This window comes from Rattus rattus, chromosome 2, assembly GCF_011064425.1.
Source record: "Rattus rattus isolate New Zealand chromosome 2, Rrattus_CSIRO_v1, whole genome shotgun sequence".
NCBI classification, from domain to species: Eukaryota; Metazoa; Chordata; class Mammalia; order Rodentia; family Muridae; genus Rattus; species Rattus rattus.
Genome location: NC_046155.1, coordinates 97,638,315 through 97,657,150, shown reverse-complemented (window position 1 = coordinate 97,657,150; position 18,836 = coordinate 97,638,315). Strand labels below are relative to the sequence as shown.

Sequence of the window (18,836 nt, the reverse complement as noted above, 5' to 3'; positions counted from 1 at the left end):
CACCATGGTTTACCATTCAGATTGCTCACTGTGTGCCCGGGCTGTGTGCGTGCATGCATGGTGCCAGTGACTGGACCTAGGGCCTTGTACATGTTCTCCACCTCTGAGCCATCCCTTCAGGTTGTGCCGGGCCTGTTGAGCACCTTATATAGGATCTATGTCATTCTCACAAGAGCCCTGGGAAGGAGGTGACGGACTTGTAATGAGTCCCATTTTACAGATGAGGTGACTTTCCCCAGCCATATGGGTGGGATCAGCCCAACCTCAGGAAGTCACTTTCAGCTTGGAACTTTGACACCCACACGTTTACCTGTGGTCCGTATGTTTCCTCCACAGCCCAGTCTCCAGTGGTGTCACCTGTTGTCGGTGGATGAAGAGTGTGGAAATGCTACCTCTCTGTTTAAAAAAAAAAAAAAAAAAATCTGTGCTTGTTCTGCAGCTCTTGGCTGGATCCCCAACGGCTTGTCCCAATTGGGTCACTGTTGCTGCAGTGTTTGAGAGGAGACACGTAGGTCCCCAGACATCTCAGTCCTCCTGCCTACCCCAATCCCAGTTCAAGGTTCCTCCCAGGCCAACTCTCTGCTCATGCTTACATATGTCTGCTCCCTGGGAGGGGCTGGGAGCAGCATCTCCCAGCTAAATTCACTCAAGAGCCTCCTCCAGGAAGTCCTCCCTGCCATGCCCTACCTAGCTCTTGTCACTGGGCTCAGTTAGTTTTTTACAGAGCCATTCATTCATGAGGCCAAAGAGAGAAAGGCAAGAAGGTTCACTGAGAGAGCGCCGGCCTGTGTGTCGACCTCAGCCGGTACCCACTCTCTGTATCTCACTGAGCCTCATAGATTGTTATTATCAGCTCATCTCATAGATAAGAAAACAGGCGCCAGAGTTGAAAGACTTGTGCCAGGGGCCACTTGCCTCCTCTGTCCTAGGATAACTTCCTTGTGCCAAACACAGTGACAGCTATTCAGGGGAGGGGTTCTGCAGGTTGGCCAGCAAGCAGACTGATTTATCCTCTCCCTAGGCTAGTCAGTGAACTGGGGGGTCATGGGACAGCAACAGAGGAGGGCAGGGCTCTAGCTGCTTGAGGGGAGTCCCAAGGGCTTCTGGGAAGAAGCATCACCAGGCTTAGAAGGATTCTACCAATCCTCCCCTAACCACAACAGCACAGCAAGCAAGCCATGGCCCACAAAACCCTGGCGCCCTACAGGCAGCAAAGCAAGGAGAAGCCAGCTGCCCTGCCAATGACCCCACAGTGGCCGGGCCAGCTGGCCTCTAGTCCTGCCAACCTGGCCTAGCCCCACCAGCTCTCAATCATAGCTAATGACCATGCTGCCTGCAGTCTGGGCCACCACCCTCCTTCAAGTGACCACAGTGCTCCTGGCCCAGATATCAGCCAGGCCAGAATCACAGCTGCTGTCCCACCACATCCTTCAGCCCTGTGCTGTGGCCTCTTCTTTATCCCAGGGTCATGAAGGACACTGCGGAAGACCTGAGACATGGGATGCTGGGACACTAAGAAGACACAGAGGGGCTGACTCACCGCAAGCAATAGACCTGCCAGCCAGCACAGAGCCCAGGGCCAGGGTTCCTTCCTGGACTCTTTATTCAGTCCGGCACAGCCATACCCCGGTCTAGGGAAGAAGGCTTGAGGCTAGGTTTGTCACGTGCAAAGAATGCTTTCGAGGTACAGGGTGGAGTTGAGGACAATTAAAACATCTCCTAAAAGCTGGCTAAGTGTCCATTCAGTGGCACAGAGGAGTACAGATTTCCAGTTCAAATAGATGCAGGCCTGACTCTCCGTTCCCTCATGTTTAGCTGTAAGAATTTGGGCAAGACAGAGCACCTCCATGCGTTCCAGTTTCCCGGCAAAACCAGCCGTTTTGTAGAGTTACCATGCCGGACGGTGTCTAAAATGCTTGCACACGGTGCAGCCCTTCCTAAGCAGTAAGAGCATCAGCTCTTACTAACATCGCCATGGCAATAGAAGTAAACGGATGGGCACTTCCTAAACGGTAAAAGATTATGACTTTTATCAGTAGATGCTTACTGTGATGTGTTAAACATTCACAGACGGCACTCCAGGTGGGTGGGCAATCTAGGGACATTTGAGGGTGGGATTGGTGACCCAACCCGGGCAAAGCAGATAAAGTGAGAAGGGAGGGGGCAGGGATGTGACCCAGACTGTCCCACAAGTGAAAGGGTAGATAGGTGGCCACATGTGGTGTGTTAGGTAGACAGTGATGAACGAGGAGCCTGAAGCCCCATTACTGACTGACTATGACTGCCAAGGCCACACCCAAGGCCTGGCCTGCTCTCACCATCACAGAGGGGCCCTAAACAGAACCTCTGTTTCTCTCCCACCTGTGCTCAGCCCTCTCTGAATCTGAATCTGAATCACTACCCCAGTACGACTGTCCCAGAATTCTCCTCACCCCTCCACCTACTGTACCATTTCATTCCCCAACAGACACTGACTCCCCTATGTATTCACCTGAAGCAATCCTTTACTGACTACCATGCCTGCCCGACATTTTGCTCGTGTGACCCTATTAGGGTCACCCATAATGAACTTGAGAAGTGAGCCTCACTATGCTGATTCAACAGAATTTAACGTAATGGTGGCCATGCACAGTCAGGTGTCTTGGCCTGAAGTCTCACTGTGAGCAGGTGGCACAAGCAGAATTCCCTGAAGATCTCCCTGGCCACCCCGACCCCACCCTCCCCCACCCCCAGTGCCCTTCTCCAACAATGGAATGGAATCAGAGACCTGCAGCTTGATCCTAGCTGAGCTACTTGGCTACTTTGGCTGCCCGTAGGCACCCCTACCCACCTCCTCCAACAGTAGAGAGCTAGGAGGATAATCGGTCCTTCTCTCCTCGTCCTGTTCTACACACACACACACACACACACACACACACACAGCACAACCCAGACTGAGGCACAAACAGGAGCCCGGGCCTGGCCTCTGGTGGGGCGGAAGCACAGCAGAGAGCAGCTATTTCCCTAGCCTGCCTCCCAGTGGGGGGAATGATAAATTATTCACTGTACCCTGTGCTTAGGGAGGCCAGACAATGGGCCAAAGGGAATGGACACCAGCTCCTGCCCCACAGGAAGCCACAGTGGGCGTGAGGGCTGTTAGAATCCAGGGCCCCTTCCCAGTGTGTCCAAGTAGATTACAGAAGGCTTTGTAACTATGGGAGGAAGCACAGGGAGCCTGACCTGCCCAGGAACCCGAGATAGACATGCGGTTGAAGTTTCTCAGCCTGTGACTGCCACCTGTGTGTTCTAACCTCAAACAAGTTTGAGGATTTCCCAGACTTCCTGGTCAAAACTCCAGTTTCCTTTCTTCGTAGGGAAGGAAATGGACGGTGGCCAGGCACTGTGTATCTGTAGCTCAGTTAGTCTTGGTGGGAGAGCCATTACATTCTCATAAGAAAGCTCAGAGGGTAACATGGCTGCCCCTGGATCAGGAGGCAGAGTAGCTTCTTCATCACGGCACCGACCACTGGCTGCTTAGGCTCCAGTCTGCCCCTTAGCAGACTGTATAACTTCTCCAACACTTTACAGTTGACACTCAAATAGCTCCTGAAGCAAACTCAGCAGCAGGCCTGAGTCAAAGATTTCACCTCGCAGAGCCCCAGCTTCCCACACAAGTTAGCCTCAAATAGCAAGCTCATACTGGGCAAGCTCCACGCCGTAGCACTTAACAGCTTGCCTATGGGACCCTCTCTTTCCGAGTGCTCTGACCCCATCTCCTCAGAAGGAGGCTTCCCCCGGTCTCCGACTCTGCCTCACCGAAGCTTCCCGGCTCTTTCCAGCACACGGTGAAATGAGATCACAGGTGTGAAATTAGTTCATCAAAAGGGAGCTCTGGGGGTTGGGGATTTAGCTCAGTGGTAGAGCACTTGCCTAGAAGCACAAGGCCCTGGGTTTGGTCCCCAGCTCAAAAAAAAAAAAAAAAAAAAAAAAAAAAAAAGCTCTGTGTAGATGCAAGGATTATTTTAAGGATTTGAATCCTCAGGCAGAGGTGGGGGAGGGGGAATCCCAAGCCCCTTAGACACCTTCTAGGCTGCCCCAACCCCTCCAACCCCAGGAACAGGCTTCTAGTCTTAAGACCCTACTTCATCTCCCAGGGGCTTTCCAAGGTAATTTCCCCAGACTCCAGGGAGCCCAGCCCAACAAAGGTTAACTAGTCCCAGCCAAGGCCATAGTACCCAGACCAAGGCCATATGCCTCCCCATTCCCACCCAGAACAAGAGCCCACAGAGTCCATGCCAAATGCTCTTTCACAATACTCCTGTCCTACAAAGATCCAAAGGCAGCGGGAGGAACTTCTGCCTGGGAATCAAGACACCTGGACTGTGTCCCCAGACCTGGCAGCCCTAACCTTAAAGGGAGAGGTTCTCCCCTGGGCCATTCTGCACAGAGAAACTGAAGTCAGGCTTATCCGAGCCCCAACTCCAACCACACATGCTTGCTGCTACCTCATACATGTTCACCTCAACCTCATACTGGGGTGGGGAAACACCTTAGCCACAGCTCTCCCGAAAGGTGTGAGCTGGGAAGGGAAAAGGACCCCTTGATGGATGTTTGGAGATCTCTTTCAGGTCGGCTTCTCTCTCAACCACTCACTGGCTTTAGAACCTGGGGCCACTGTGCTCCCCACAAGTCTTCAGTGTGTCCCCATTAATAATGTTGAGGGAAGGTGGGTGAGTTCTGAGGGACCATAGCTCCAGCTTCCACGTGGCTGTGGCTGGGGGACCAATATGGTGAGTCCCTTAACAGATAAAGAGTACTTCAGTAACTTGGGGACACGAACTATGTATGGGAAGCAGGTTGTTCCTCCAGCCTGGACCCCGGGAAGAGATCTTTTGGAACTGAGAAGCTCTGCCCTCAACGCAGGTTCACCTTTTCAGGGATGTGGCATGTCAATGATCCAAGACTGGCCGGTATGAAGGATCTCTTCCGCTTCGGGACCAGTGCTTGGATTTCGACGCCCCAGAGGCCCCCACCCTGACAATCTCTCGCTTGCAGGTTATCCACTTCTTTTCTTCTCCCCCACCCCTCCCTTGCTCTTTCTGTCTTTATCTTCTCCATTCTCCCCAGTCTAATCCTCAATATGGCAGAGGACCTCAACCCTGCCACACCTCAGTTTCCCCAACTGTCGGCGCCCATAACAATACACAATAGCTTTTATCTCAGGGGTAGCTCTGCGCTTTGGATAAGGAACGATTTGTGCAAGGGCGGGGCTCGGACCTGCACACAATGGGCACTCAATAAGTGCGGGCTTCTCTCTACTATCTTTTGCGCGCCCTCTCCTTAACAGTTGACTCTCCGCCGGTGTCCCCTCCACGCCCTCTGCTGACCCGAGCCCTGCCTCTAGGCTCCGGGGACTGCTCCCGGCACGCATCCGGGGCTCTCACCTGCAACCTCGGCTCTCTGGAGACTGTGGCAGGAGAAACCCCTGTGTTCGCCTTGGGGCAAGCACCTCCAAATCCTTTGCCTAGGGCGGAGAAAGGTGGCAGCTTCGGTTCGCAGCACCAGTCCAGGGGTTCAGTTCGACTGTCCTGCCAGCTTGGGACCCCTCACTGTGCGCTGGACCCGGGCGGCGCCAGTACAGTTTCAAGTCCGGAGCAGTTCGGTCCAAGGCAGCTGAAGATTTGGTTTTCCGGGAGCTGGAGGCCGGTGGGTGTCCCGGCTCCTTTACACTTAAGTCCGAGAGACCGGGCCACCTTGCGCGGACCCGGGGGCGGAGGACACTCCGGCAGAGATGGGTCAGTATGATGGGGCAGAGAACGTCCCGTCTCGGAGCTCCGGATCAAGGCCGGGGCTCGAACGTCCCAGCAGGTTCGGACCACAGGGCTGAGAAAGTACAGGCGCGGAATGCGGGGCTCGGACAAGCAGGGCAGGGCAGGGCAGGGCAGGCGGGGCGCCAGCGGCCGGAGCAAGACGAAGAAGTCTGCCCAGGTCCCGACGCGGCTTACTCTGCAAATCTGGGCGGACCTGCCCGGCAGCGGACTCCGGAGCTCCGGGGGGCCGCTCCACTTCCTCCTCTTACCGGCACCGCGCTCGCCGCTTGCTCAGCCCCGCGCCGCAGCCTCTGCTACCGCCGCTGTCACCCTAGCCGCCCACCCCCACCCGAGCTACAAACCAAGCCAAGCCGAGCCGAGCCGAGCCCTACCGAGGCAGTTCCCGAACGCCTGCGAGCCTGGCCCCGCCTCCAAGGGTGGGGCCAACAGAACCCCGCCCCTGGCCCGGCAGCAAGCAAAGGCGGGGCCAGCGGGACACTGCTAGGCCGGTCCCTGCGCGGTTGGGCAGGAAGAGCCAATAGGCGAGTAGAAAGGGGGAGGAATTTTGCTGAGCGTGGTCTGGTGCGGCTAGAGAAGGACAATGAAAGCTGAGCGTAGCTGGGGAGCCTGCTGCCTGGGGACCAGAATGGTGGGAGAGGCGCGGGGGCTTGGGTTGACTGTGACTGAGCACGAGGCCAACAGTGGGCGAGGGCGAAGCGTGAAGGAGGCGAGGGTGGGGCTGGGATGTCTCTGGATGGGGTAACCTGGGGCGTAGGTCCTCCCCGCTGCTAGGGCTCCTTGCACTGAACAACATTTGAGAGCTGTGAAAGGTTCAGATTTTAGGAAGCGGCGCATAAGAAGTTTGTACAAATAAAAAGCAGATCTGTTTCCCACACTTCCCCTTTCCCAGCGTTCGGCGGCTCAGAGAGGAAGGTTCATATCAGTTTCAAAAATAAGAGCGGAGGTGTGTAAGGACAACGCACTTCGAATCGTGACTTTTGTGGGCTGTGCACCTCCTTCCCCACCCCTCCCTACTTTTAGGTCCCAGCGTCCTGTGCCGGACACTGAACCGGAGTGAAGGGTTTTAATGTATGAATGAATGTTGTGAGCGTGCGTGGGCGGAGCTTATATCATTAATTAGCTTGGGGAGTCCTAGGATGAGGCAGCCCAGTGCAGACTCTTCTGTAAGCTTCAGATCAATCTTATGCGTGGAAACCCCTTGACACTGTTGTGGACCAGGACTGTTGGGGACACCTGATGTTTTCCAAATTGCTGGTACAGGATTCTACCCACCAACTCTGTGACATTCTTGGGCCAGACTGGCTTTGGAAGATGACTTTAGCCTCCTATGGTGATGCTCAGTCAGTCCAAGGTCATCCTTGACTACACAGTGAATCGAAACCAGTCCAGTATGAGCCTGTCTTACAGGACATAATAATACCACCTTAAAGAAACTCAAGACGCTGCAACTTGACAGGTAAGCGAGTAAGGAACCACGTGGGCAGTGGGCTTAGAAGACTGAAGGAATGGCGATCCGTTCTGGACAGAAAGGACAGCATATGCAAAGGACACCTCCAGAGATCTCTGCCTTGTATTGGTTGGTTAGCAGGTGACAGGCAAACTGAGGTCAAAAAGAGTTAGCAGGGTAACAGGAAAGGACAGTGGTCCTGAGAAATCCCCGAAGCAGTAGAGCAATAGCCAAAGTGGGAGGCAGGTAGTAGGGAGTTCAGACTTATCCAAAGGACCAAAGATCTCTTAAGATCCTCTTGAGCCCACAGCCCAGCCAGATGTTGGTGAAGTCAAGCCAGGAGGAGCTTGGAGTTTGGATTCTGTTGGCAGAGGGCTTCAGTGCACTGTCAACGTGATGGAGTTCTGTAGGAAAACAAGTGTCCTTAAAACACAGAGCCTATGAACAACAATGCCAACCAACCAGAGCTTCCAGGACTAAGCCACTACCTAAAGACTATACATGGACTGACCCTGGACTCTGACCTCATAGGTAGCAATGAATAGCCTAGTAAGATCACCAGTGGAAGGGGAAGCCCTTGGTCCTGCTAAGACTGAACCCCCAGTGAACGTGATTGTTGGGGGTAGGGCGGCAATGGGGGGAGGATGGGGAGGGGAACACCCATAAAGAAGGGGAGGGGGAGGGATTCGGGGGATGTTTGCCCGGAAACCGGGAAAGGGAATAACATTTGAAATGTAAATAAGAAATACTCAAGTTAATTAAAAAAAAAACAAAACAAAACAAAAAAAACCCACAGAGCCTAGGAGATGAGTGACAAGGTCCTGCCTGAGGACTGCAGATACCTGCGTCGACTTGGTAGTGGTGCTAAGATCCCTTAAACCTTCCACTTTGCGAAGAACCTTCTTCAGCTTTGAGTTGTCAGCGCCATGGAGCCCTGACCTCTTAGCCTGCTATTGTAGCCCCTCCTCTTTCCACCTCTTCTCTCTGCCTCTCTGTCACACCTCTTTCAGATTCACTAACAGTGTGTCATCTCCGCAGAGTTCCTCCGAGTGACTGTCCCAGCGGTCCTCTAGGGCTGACATGTATTTCTCCCTGAGTTTATTCCTGCTTCCCTGCAGGACTGAGGTGACAGTTTGAGACCCGGTGCTCACTAACTGCTGTGTCTAGAAGCTTGCCGGACACACAGTAATTGAGTCACAGATGCCATCTTCTCTGAGTTGCCACCCTGAACTCCCAGGCAGCCTTTGGTCTGGTTCACTTGCATGGGAGATTCTTTAGGAATTGCCTCACTTCCCCCACCCCTAGTGGCTGGGAGCTACTCTGTGGATGAATGTCTCCACCCACCATGGCCCTTGAGAGACCTCAGCGTTAGGAGATGAATGAATGAGGTTCTCAGAGTAGAACTGTCTCGTTGTTGGGACAGCCTCCTCAGGAGGTCAGATGAACAGAATGTCAAAAAGAAAAAAGCTTTTCAGAACACGGCTTCCTCGGTGACTCCTGAGGCCCGCAGAAGGTCAGCAAGTGGTGAACAGCGCTCAGGTCTTGAAACACCCACGTTTGCCCTCTGGCTGCCCCTATGGAGGAGAAGGAATCTTCTGATCTGGGGCAATCTGGCCTTTTGTGGCTAGGGAGGCCACAGAGTGACAGTGGATGATTGGTAGTGGCTTTGCCCCGGAGGATGTCAGTGCATGGACTGGCTTGGAAGCCATGACTGGAGGCTGACAGGAAATAGTAGCCTTCTGTGCACCCCACTGCTCCTGAGCGCCTTGTGCATCTTGCCAGAGCGAGCTGCAGAAGCTCTGCAATGTCCGTGCAGCGGGCACTTGGTGTTCTCATCCCAGATGGACACTTGCTTGCAGGCTGACAGTTATCAGTCACTTTGAATTCCTTCTCTAAATAGGCTACCTCGGTGTATAAAGCTTCTTTGCTGGATAACTTCATGCTCTGTGAGTGATGGGGAGATACCGTGCTTGGTGGCGGCAGGGGGTGGGTTGCGGGGCACAGTGAGAGTCAACAGGCAGCGGTGACCCTATCTTCATGCAGGTCACTATCTAGTGGGGGGTCTGGCTCAGCTGAGCTCACTGCGCCTGCAGATTCTTGATGCTTTCCCATCCCAGTCTCTGTCTTCACCAGCCCGTGTATGTGTCCCTTTCCACCAGAGGAATGCCCCATCCCTCAAGACTTAGTATACTGGCTTGTTGGGTGTGACTGGCTGGTTTCTCCAAGAAGCCTCTCCAGGTCTCTCTGGGCAGCACCATATTTTTACTCTGGACTCTATTGCAATGGAAGCTCTTGCCCTCTCTTGTAACTTATGCCCATGGATTAGGGCTGGTGTGAGTGTTTCCACACCCAGTTATGAGCTTCTAAGGACAAGGGATGGGACATGACCCCCTGACCCCACACTGAGGTAGTGTTTCATTCTCTCACCCTCTGCTTCCCCATGTGCCCTGCACTAAACCAAGTCATATGCCACATATTGGACACCCAGGCTGGGACAGTGACACCCTCTAGGCAGAGCCCTTGGTCCAGGACTCTCTGAACCTGTATGCCAAGTTCTCTGAGCACAGGGCCTCCTCATTTAGCTGGCTGGGGCAAAAGCTTTGCCACAGGGAGAGCATACGAGCACTGAATACCTGCAATGGTTAATATCGTCAGCCTGACCAGATTTAGAATCACCCAGGGAACTTGTCTGGGAGGGAGCTTCTTCATTGGATCTATTTTTTTTTTTAAAAAAGAAGTATTTATTGTATGTTTATGAATACACTGTAGCTGTCTTCAGACACACCAGAAGAGGGCATCAGGTCCCATTACGGATGGTTGTGATCCACCATGTGGTTGCTGGGATTTGAACTCAGGACCTCTGGGAGAATAGTCAGTGCTCTTAACCTCTGAGCCATCTCTCCAGCCCTACATTGGATTTATTAAAGTGAGAAGTCCCACCCTAAGTGTAAGCAGTGCCATCCTATAGGCTGGGGTGCCAGTTTGACTAAAGTGGAGGAAGCAAGCTGAGTGCCATCATTTGTCACTTTCGGTCCTGACCATCACTGCTATGGGACCCGCTGCCCCATGATCCTGCCTCCTTGGCTTCCCTGTCATGAGGAACTGAGCCTTGCGATGTGAACCAAAATGAACCCTTCCTTCCTTCCTTAAGTTGCTTTTTGCCACAGCAATTAAAAAAGCAACATGCAACATCTAGCGATACGCAGAGTTAAGATAATCAGGGGACCCAGGTCAAAGACATGAACAGGGAACTGTTGAGTGATGGGTAAGAAAATCGATCCACTTGTAGAAAAAGACTGAGACAAAATGGAGAAACTAAGGTTGCCTCAGGGAGCAGTTAGAGCATGGACTCTGGAGCCAGGTGGCCCAATCATCGGGAACCCCGACTCTGCCAGTGTTAACTCTGTGATGTCTCTATACTTCTGTTTCCCCGTCTGGAAGGTGAGAACTTACCTCACAGGGTATCTCAAGGGATCAAGTGAGTTAGTTTTTCTTATGTCAATAGTTGGCGAACCCCACTTAGGTTCCTGATGGATAGAATAAGGATGGAGGACCTGTGGGCTTTGGTGGGGCAGGGTTGAATATGCATCATCCTGAGGAAGTTTCACAGGATAGACAGCCCCTGTTTCTTCACCCATACACATCACAGGGCCTCTGAGGACTCCGGTCTGCTGACTCGTCACCTACCTAACCGTATATGTCCCTTGTGACCCTGCAGCTACAATCTGTATAAAGTGGGACTGTATAAGCTGGTGCCATATACCAAGAAGACTTTGTGGCTCCAGCGTGGGGAGGGGAGCTGTGGATGGTCTGGGACAATGGGTCATTCTAAGCCTCTGAGCCCTGTTGTCAGCCTCAACTTCTTGAGACTGAAGTAGAGGTGAACAAGGATGACGGATGAAAGGTTAGTGTCGGGGTTTGAATGAGAATGGGTCCCAGAGGCTCATGTATGTGAATGCTTGGGCTGTAGTTGGTGGACCTGGGAGAAGGATTAGGAGGTGTGGCCTTGGTGGAGGAGGCGTGTCCCTGGGGATGGGCTTTGAGGTTTCAAAAGCTCACACCAGGCCCAGTTTAACACATTCTCTGCTTGCAACTTGTAGATGAGATGTAAGCATTGAGTTACTGTTCCAGTGCCCTGCCTGCCTGTTCTCATGCTTCCCACCACGATGTCATGGACTCAGCCTCAGAAACTAAGCAAACTCTCCGTTAAATTCTTTCTTTTATAAGATCCCCTGGTCATGGTGCCTCTTCACAGCAAAAGAAACGTAACTAAGACAGGAAGGTCCAGGGCTGAGACATTCTGTGGATATCCGAGGCAGTGGATGATGGGAGAGAATGGATGTGAGTAAAGAGGGAGGCACAAGCAGGAGCATCCTTCCTGAGAGGTCAGCTGACGAAGGATCATAGGTTAGGGCGGAGCCAGAGCAGGAGGACAGGAAGGAGGGTACAACAGCAGACAGGAACAGGAAGCTAATCTGGCTCTGGGAAGATGATGTGCCTTGGGGCTGGAGATGAGATCATTTAAGAATGGAGAACCGCAGATGGCACAAGGACAGGTGAAGCTCTACGTGGCCCCTTGGGACTTGGGACATGGTAGGGTAAGTCTGTGTCAGGTTAATGAAAGGTGATACCTGGCCTCCTCTTCTTCTGGATTCCTGACCAGAAGTAAGGACTGTCAGCTCCTTTCCGAAGACCACAGTCTTGCCTGACTCAAGACTGGGGATCCTGACTCCAAACTGACTGGTCCTTCAACCAGCGCCCTTGCCTGCTCATCAGAACTGGTGTTACTTTGTCCCCGTCACTCTCAATTGCATGGTTGTTAGCCCTTGGACCATGAACTCCTTGTCAGATCTACTTCAGTGCCCTTAGTGTAGGCCATAGGTCACAATCTGCAGGTGTGTGCACATTTTCTGTAGAAAGCAGGAGCCTGCATTGGGCTACCTCTGCTGCCCCCTGCTGCCTGCTGCTGGTTACTGCAATATAAGCTAATTGGCGCGGGTTCTCAAACCTTTGGTTTCAGGACCACTTTCACAACTAAAACTTTTGGGAACCCCAGTGAACCACCATTTTTTGGATTTACACACACACACACACACACACACACACACGTATTGACATTTACATTATAATAAATTAAAATGGGCAAATTTTAATTTTCTGTAATTTCAGATCAAGCATAGTTGTCATTAAAAGAACATGCTTTAGGAAAGATAACTTTTTTCTCCCAAATAAAAAAGGATTGTGGGAGCTAATGAGATGGATCAGCGGATAAAGATGCTTGCTACCAAGTTTGATAGCCAGAGTTCAATTCCCAGGACCCATATGATGGAAGGAAAGAATTGCCTCCCACTAGTCGTCCTCTGACTGACACAATGCACACGATGCACACGATGCGCCCACAGACACGCGAGAAACCATAAGCAAGGAAACCCAGCAGCCCACTGCGAGTGCAATAACAATTACAAACCAGAAGCAGAGCCGTTCACAACTGTTTGCACACAGGCGTTCATAGCCTTGCTCACCTTAGGCTGAGGGTGGGAGCGAGCCAGATGAACAGGTAAGGAAAGGGGGAGCAGTGTTCATCACCAAAAGAGAAGGGGGTTTTAACACCGTGATACAACATGGATGAGCCGTGCAGACATCAGACTGAGTGAAAGCCAGACACAGGACAGACAGCAGACGATTCTATGCATTAGGCACCATAGAGCTCAGGGAGCAGGATGGGAGGTCGGTGTCTGGTTGGCACAGAGCTTCAACTTGGCAAGATGGAGACACTGCAGAAATGAGCGGTGACAATATAGCACAGTGTGTGTGTGCTTTACCTGGGTGTGGTGGCCTTGCCAGGTATGTAAACCATGCCTCCAGACACTGCAAAGGCATCTGCAAGAAGGATCTAGCTCTTTAAAAAATGAATTATTCATTTATCTTATGTATGTGAATGCACTGTAGCTGTCTTCAGACACACCAGAAGAGGGCGTCAGATCTCATTATAGTTGGTTGTGAGCCACCTGTGATTGCTGGATAACTCAGTGGTAGAGCAAGAGGGCAGTGCATGCAAGGCTCCAGGTTCCTCTGTGGCAGTACACAGGGGTGGGGAGATATATGTGTGTGTGTGTTTGTGTGCATGTGTGTGTGTGTGCACACATGCATGTGTGTGAGATGTGTGAATGTGCAAATGCACGTGTGTATGAATTCATGTGTATGTGTGAGTGTGTACGTGTGTGAACTTAGGACTTCTAGAAGAGCAGTCAGTGCTCTTAACCACTGAGCCATCTCTCCAGCCTGGTTCCGGCTCTTTAAGAATGTTTTTCTCTTATTTTTATGTGTGTGTGTATCTGTTCATGCCATGGCACATGGAAGTCGGAGGAATCAGTTATCTCTCTCCACCATGTAAATTCCAGGGATCAAACTTAAGTAGACTGTCTTGGTGGCAGATGAGCCATATAACCAGCACTCAGATTTTCTTAATAATATGAAAGTATCATTCAAAGGAAGAGATGGTGGTGCAAGCCTGTATTTTCCACATTCAGGAAGATGGCTGAAATAGCAGAATTGTAAGTTTGAAGCTAACTTGGGCTACACAGAGAGCACCTATGGCAAAAATAAACAAGCAAACAAAAAAAAAAAACAAAACAAAAAAAAAAAAACAAAAACAAAAAGAAAATATCACTTGCCAATGCCACTCTGTCACTGGGTTGTTTCTAACTATGCAAGAAGTCACCATGTGATTCACAGCCCCTCCTTCCATTTTCTTTTTATTTTATTACTATTTCAATACTATCTTTAATACATATTATATTTATCTGTCTGTCTATCTACCTATACACACTCACACATGCACACACACACACACACACACACACACACACACACACACACACCCACACACACACACCCCCTTGCTCTACCACAGAGTTACCTGCAGCTGCAGGGATATTTTGTGTATTCTGAGTGACAGCTTGGGAAGTGTCACACAGCACTTTTGCCACAGAGGATATGCTGTGACAACTGTGTTCAGGAAAGGCATCCACACAATTGCTTAAAGTGTGAGCTGAACTGGCCACCCTTTTCACAGGACATCGTTACCACTTAAAAGAAGTACTGACATTTGAGTGACAGCTATGAAGACTTGGGTGTCTGTCAGACATTTACTCAAAAATGAGAGAAGTGCAATTGGCCACATTTCCAGGTAAATCGATAGCAGTGATAAAAGTCAAGCTTTCGGGTGAAAGAAATCAGAACTTGGGGAGCCCTGTGTTACTGTCACCTCTCACAGGGTCAGCAGTGAGATGTAGGGAAGGTAATTTTTGTTTTAAGACAGTGTATTCTTCAACATCGTAGTTGATATGATAACATCACACTTGGATAACAGACATACGTGGGGCCTGGAGAGATGGCTCGGGGCTTCAGAGTGCTTGCTGTTCAAGCAGATGACCAGGGTCTCTTTCCCTGCCCTCCTTTCTGGGCAGCCCACCCAAGGTGGTAAGAGTTGTTGGTTCACCAGCTCACATCACCCTTCCTTTTCGCATTCTTGGCAGTTTACTCTGAGTGACTCCTTGGTGCCTGGTGTCACCGTAATGCTGGCACAGGGGATACATCTCTGCTTTCATTAAAGGGACTTTGTAGTAGAGGAAGGGAGAGGATGAGCACCTGCCACTCGGGAGGAAGAGGGGCTGACATTCAGGTAAACACTGAAGCAAGTGAGAGGAGCAGAGGCCTGAGGCGAAGGTGCCTGGAGTCCACTCGACTGGGAGGGAAGGAGCAACTTGTGGGAATGGAAGAGACAAAAGAGACCAGGTCATGGAGGCTGTGCTGGGAGCCTGGCTTCTTCTCAGGGTCCTGTGAGAAGGTAGTGAGGATAATTAGCTGAGGGGGGATAGCAAGGCGGTGAGGTACATCAGGCGAGGTGGGGCAGATGTGTCTTTCAGAAGTGGGGGCAGAAGAAAACCGCAGGAGTCACTCCTCAGACCACCCTCCTTGTCTTTTCAGACAGAGTCTGTCTCATGGCTTAAGTTCATTACACAGGCTGGGAACTATGGCTGCCCTATAGCCCCAGGGAACCCACCCATCCTCACCTCTCTGGCTCTGTCACTGTAGTTATGAGGAATCCTGGAACTGAACTCAGGTCTGCATAACCAGGCAAACATTTTATTGTCTGAGCTATCTCTCCAGTCCCAGGATTTCCTGATGAATTATAAAATCCTCCAGTTATAAGAAAAAAGTGGGGGGGGGATCAAAGGCACCACAATTAGCTAGTACAAGAGGAAGATGAGGGAGGCAGACAGAATTCACATTTGGAAACTTTCATTTCCAGATGACCTTTACACAGCTCAGTTAAAAAAAAATTAAAAATTAAAAAGGTTGGGCCCACCATCGGACAAACAAGACTAGGGTCAGGGGGAGTTCTGGAAACCCGGGTGTTTCAGGTATAAAAAAAAAATGTGATTGGGTGGGATTGGCAAAGCAGTATGTGTGGCCAGAGGAGAGAAAGGAACAGGCTATAGGCTTGCCTGGGGTCTGGGCAGAACAGAGCTAGCAGCAGAGGCCCAGCAGCTCCACAAGATTAAAGATCAAGTGAGAGGGACCCAGAGAAAGGGGAGAAGGGTAGCCTGAAAGGAGTAGCCAGAGGGGCCAGAGAGGGCTGGCCAGTGGCCAGTGCATGGGACAAGCATAGAGGATCCCCCTCCCCAAACCGTGGAACTAGAGTCCCAAGAGCATCTCCAACCTTGGGATGAAAGTTTAGCAGAGAGGCAGCCATGACCCCTGTCTGCTGCAAGGGTAAGAGGATCAGAAACAGGCGTACAAACCTCTCTCTTCAGAGCGGGTTTGATATAGAGTACTGGTTCTCAACCTGTGGGACTCGACCCCCTTGCTAAACCTCTATCTCCAGAAATCGTCACATTATAGTTCATAACAGTAGCAAAATTACAGTTATGGAGTGGCAACGAAAATCATTTTATGGCTGGGGGGGTGGGGGGAGGTTGCCACAACATGAGGAAGTGTATCACAGGGTCGCAGCATCAGGAAGGCTGAGAACCGCTCGCACAGAGGACAGAAGACAAGGCTTTCCTGAGCCGTGTGTCTGCTGGTGGGAGGGGTGAGATGAGAGGAGCAGTGATGAACTTCAAGAAGTGGGAGGCTGGGTCCGCACTCAGGCAGAGCAGCAGGCTGCCTCCTGGAGAGGGAGAGGCCACCTGTCCGTGCAGCAGGCCAGGGCACTGGGGCCTATGACAGTTTTTTTCCTGGTCGCTTCAGGTTTCTCTGAATCACAGAGGGAGACTCCCAGCTGTCTGAGGGTTGGCGGAGATGTGAACGGGAGGGGAAGGCAGGAGAAGACTAACCTGGAGGCAGAGAGAGAGCAAATGAGTTGAGGAGTTAGATCTAATGGTACAGGGTCCTGATAGTGACAGACGTGACTGAGCCACAACCACTTCAGCAGAGTCAGGGTATTCCCACCCAGGCTTGGGTCTAGGTGCATGGTAAGTGGCTTTCCGGTCAGGAGGAGGTCCCGGCCTGGATTTACATACTTAGGCAAAGCTAACCCTGCCTGTTCCATTGCGGCATGCATGTGTGCAGTGGACATCTAACGGCATGGCTATCTCTCTTCTTGTTTTCTTTTCAAGCCAGTCCTCCAGAAAGCTGGGACTCTCTAGGGGACCCACTTGACAGCTCTCTGTGTGGAGCTGGGCCTGATAGGCACTGCCCCTGTCCCAGAGCCTCCTCTCAGGTCCTGGGTACTCCTTACATTTGAAACGCCACAGCTGAATGTTCAACTGAGAGCCCAGATGGTCCTTCAGTTTGGGGACAGCACATGCTGACTTGGGGTACTGCAAGCAGGCAGACCCACCAGGAACGTCCCTGACTCTTCTTCTTCTTTTTTTTTTTCTTTTTTTCTTTTTTTTTCGGAGCTGGGGACCGAACCCAGGGCCTTGAGCTTGCTAGGCAAACGCTCTACCACTGAGCTAAATCCCCAATCCCGTCCCTGACTCTTCTTAGCTCCAGCTCTGTTCTGCAGCTCTCTCACTCCCTCCAGAACACTCAGGAAGTATGTGCTAGCCTCAGGCACAAAGCGACTGACTGTCTTTCTTATGTTGGGAAAAGGTCATCAAATAATAAAGGGAAAAAGAAGCCTACATTTTCTGCATACTTCTGCTGTGGTCAGGCTTTGTACTAGCAATTCTAATACTTATACCTTGCTCCTGCCACAGTGACATTTCTGATCCAACCCCCCTGCCCCCCAACACACACCCTGGGTTTATGGTCCTTCAAAACAAAGAGTGCCTTCTGCGGACTCTCTTGCAGCTATCTGTGTTCCCAGGACCAAAGCTTAACAAATGGAATGTAGGCAGAATTGCTGTTTATGACTTCTGACAAGTGCCCTGAGAGACTAGTGTGCAGTTATTCGGTTCTTTTTCTATCTGCAGTCTAGAAACTGGATGTAATGACATGGGCTCTGGCTGCCGTATTGGTTTTGGCATCCCTTGGGATAAGGGATGGATGAAACAAAGGCCCTGTATCACCTCTGCACTATCTCCAGGCTGTTTTTTAAATTTTCTTTCTTTTTTTTTAAGCAACTATGCTGACATCCTGGTATAGTTAACAACAGAGTTGGCATGAACCAGGCCCAGAATGCCAACCAGCTATTGGCTGCTGTTCTCCCAGTCGTGTAACACTTGCCTAGGTACAAGGAAACCTAGGTAGCTGCCTACAGCTGGGGCAAATTTTCTTTCTTTTAAACATATAATATATGTATATGTATATATATATGTATATATATATATTGCACACACACATACACACACACACACACACACATATATATATATACATGTATGTCTATGTGAGGGTGTCAGAAACCTTGGAACTGGACTTACAGACAGTTGTGAACTGTCAAGTGGTTGCTGGGAATCGAACCTGGGTCCCCTGGAAGAGCAGCCAGTGTTCTTAACCACTGAGAATCTCTCCAGCCACTATTTCCAATTTTTTTCCAAGTGAGAGACACTTATTTGAGAAACACTGTTATTCTGTGGCTCTGTTAACACCGAACCCACCTCACTTGTCCTGAGCCATCTTGTTGTCATCCTTACTATGTCTCTGCCAAGTGGATGAGTAACCTCATTTTAAGAGAGAGACTTGGAGGCTCAGAGACGTTGAGCAAGTGATCTGAGGCTGCTCAGCCACTGTGAAACTGAAGTGAAATCAAGCCCTCTCTTCACTGGGCCCTGCCGTTTCTATGAAGCCTGAGGCTGACAGGCAGGTGTGGGTCCGGACCGTGACATCACCTCCTCTTCCCAGGTGTCCTTTACCCATGGTCCAGATACCTCCGATGGGCAGGAGGAATTGGATTACAGCTGCTGTAAGAGAACCCTCTACTCTGGTTTTCTGAACACTGCCCCCATTTCAACCTTAAAAGTCCCTGATCCCTCATTCCTGGGCAAATCGGTTCTGCCGAATTTGAGCTCTGGCCCAGTGGAGACCTGCCACTGTTCCCACAGACAGATGCTGCCTGGTGGTTTCTACATCTTTGCTTTCCCGGCATCACTAGGAGCCTCTGGGCTCCTCTGGAAGGCGGTTGAGCC

The 18,836-nt window shown here is 51.1% G+C and overlaps 1 protein-coding gene across 5 annotated transcripts in view; it reads right to left on the bottom strand.

Moving 5' to 3' along the window:
- Gdpd5 (glycerophosphodiester phosphodiesterase domain containing 5) overlaps window positions 1–6,202 on the bottom strand; it is an 81,169-nt gene extending 74,967 nt beyond the window's left edge. For 3 of the 5 annotated variants that reach the window (XM_032893012.1, XM_032893015.1, XM_032893014.1), the window contains exon 1: window positions 5,424–6,202. The gene's annotated coding sequence lies outside the window, so the exon portion shown is untranslated. Of the gene's footprint in view, window positions 1–310; window positions 397–5,423 lie in introns of all 5 variants that reach the window. The other 2 variants (XM_032893013.1, XM_032893016.1) reach the window with 1 other exon arrangement.
- Between the last annotated feature and the right edge of the window lie 12,634 nt (window positions 6,203–18,836).